Source organism: Schistocerca serialis, chromosome 4 (genome assembly GCF_023864345.2).
Source record: "Schistocerca serialis cubense isolate TAMUIC-IGC-003099 chromosome 4, iqSchSeri2.2, whole genome shotgun sequence".
Taxonomy (NCBI): domain Eukaryota; kingdom Metazoa; phylum Arthropoda; class Insecta; order Orthoptera; family Acrididae; genus Schistocerca; species Schistocerca serialis.
In genome coordinates, this window is record NC_064641.1 from 359,190,565 (window position 1) to 359,193,085 (window position 2,521).

Consider the following 2,521-nt stretch of genomic DNA (forward strand, 5'->3'; position numbering starts at 1 on the left):
AACTGATGGTCAAGCATCATCAAACTCCACCCAACATGCTCACTCGCCTGATTTACATCTACGTTTCTTCTTGGGTAACCATTTGTATTCTATCAAGGTCACGCAATCGTGTTGGATCTCCCGCGTGCTTTGTGACTTCTGCAATGTTGGAACATATGGACACTCTCATTCGAGGTGATCGGCGCATCACTATCAAACACAGCACTGCACAACTGGACATTTCTGTGGATAGTTCTGATACACTTGTCACAAACGTTCTTTGGACTGTTCTTCCTCATGCATCAGCCCGGATCTCGAATCTTCCGACATCCACTTGTTTGGCCAAGTGAAGGGTGCACTCCACGGGGAGTAGTAGTACGTGGATTATGGGGAGGTTACTGACACAGCGAGACGTTGACTCCGACATCGACCACTAGCGTAGTGCCATTCCGGCATACAGATCTTCCCAGTAAAGTGGCATGAGGGCGTATCATTGAACGGAGATTATGTTAAAAACCAGGGATTTGTAGCGCAAAGAGTGGGGGATTATATGAAGTATTGGAATCCTGAGAAAAAGCAAACTGTATTCAGAAAAAATAGTGATGCATTACTTACTGAACGCCACTAGTAATATCATGGTATATGGCGTAACTAAGTAATAAGTCATTTCGCGATCAAGCTCTAAAGTCCACATAATGCTGGACAGCCAGCGTGATTTGGATGCGGTATGGAGAGGGGTTCGGGCCACGGTTCTCTTGGTCGTTATCAGCTTCTAGACTTTGGAGCCGCTACTTCTTATTCAAGAAGCTCCTCATTTGGCCTCATTGCGCTGAGAAACCCCGTTCCAGTCGTCCCACCAAGGAAATATCCCAAGCTGTGCTAGGAATTGTACCTGGGTCCTCAGCATAAGAGTCAGACCCGTTCATCACTCAGCTTAGGAGGCTGACAAAATACAGTGTTAATAAATGAAAAAGGGATTGTATCCAAGAAGTACTCGCTATTTAATGATAGGAAAGTTAGTAGAAATGTAACTTCCTGGCAGATTAAAACTGAGTGCCGGACTGAGACTCGAACTCGAGTTCGAGTCTCGGTCCAGCACCCAGTTTTAATGTGCCAGGAAGTTTCATATCAGCGCACACTCCGCTACAGAGTGAAAATCTCATTCTGGAAACATCCCCCAGGCTGTGGCTAAGCCATGACTCCGCAATGTCCTTTCTTCCAGGAGTGCTAGTTCTGCAAGGTATTCAGGAGAGCTTCTGTGAAATACTGGAGGAATTGAAGCTGTGAGGACGGGTCGTGACTCGTGCTTGGGTAGCTCAGTTGGTAAAGCACTTGCCCGCGATAGGCAAAGGTCCCGAGTTCGAGTCTCGGTCCGGCACACAGTTTTAATCTACCAGGAAGTTTCATATCAGCGCACACTTCACTGCAGAGTGAAAATCTCATTCTAGTTGAAATGTAATTCGCATAAATGAAAAGTTAAATTAAATCTATAACATAGTCATACACTACCTGCCACAATGAAAACTCTTGCGCAAAAAAATTGAACTCCAAAGTACAGGGTGATTATAATTAATGTTAAACTTTCAAACCGCTGTAGAAATAACACCACTGGACGTAACGACGCTAAATTTCAACGGAATATTATCGGAGAAGGGGGAAACGTAAGACAGAACAAAAAGTATAGTGTGAAAATTGATCAATAGATGGTGCTGTATGTGTCTGAATACGTAAATGAAACGCCTGTGACGCGCACGACCCATTGAAGTTGGTATAAACACGTCGGGTACACGGCTTTTCCTCCCTTCTCATCTGTGACGTTCACCATGTCTGTCTCAATGCAGGATCGCGCTCTGCTGGTAAAGCTGTATTACAAGAATGATGACTGTGCACACGTCGCTCTGCAGGAGTTCCGTACACTGAAGGGTTTGAAAAAAGGCGTTGGTCCAATGATTGCCGCGGGTCTGGAGAAAATGATTCGGAAATTCGAAAAGACAGGTTCTTTTGGTGTACGCTACAACCTGGTAGAGGGAGGAAACGAAGTGATTCGACGTTAGTGGAAGCAGTGGCCACAGTAACGCAGAAGACAAATGGTGTTGTGCAAACGTGTAGTGCACGAAGAATTTCCCGAACATTGGACACACCCGTGAGCAGAGTGCGTAAAATCCTACGAAACATACTTCTTTGCTATCCATTCAAACTTACCCATGTGCACGAGTTGTTTCCTGTTGGCCTGCCAGCAAGAGAGACCTTTGCTTTAGAATTTCTTGCTCGCATGGAAGTGGACAGTGATTGGCCGTGGAAGATTTTGTGGAAAGACGAAGCCCACTTTCATTTGATAGGATCTGTCAATACACAGAATTGTCGATATGGGCAATGGAAAATCCACATGCAAATCAACCAGCACCACTTCATTCTGAAAAGGTCACTGTGTGGTGCGGGTTTACGGCATCATTTATCATGTGGCTACATTTTTTCGAAGAGACAGGGGCTTCCGGTCCTGTTACCTGTGCCGTCACTGGTAAGCGCTGTGAGTGTCTTGCGC

At 45.5% G+C, this 2,521-nt stretch overlaps 1 non-coding gene across 1 annotated transcript; it reads right to left on the reverse strand.

Annotated features, from left to right (window-relative positions):
* Positions 1–927: 927 nt before the first annotated feature.
* On the reverse strand, positions 928–1,099 carry LOC126476762 (small nucleolar RNA snR44). Its single transcript, XR_007587216.1, has one exon. It is a non-coding gene; the product is annotated as a small nucleolar RNA snR44 (small nucleolar RNA).
* Between the last annotated feature and the right edge of the window lie 1,422 nt (positions 1,100–2,521).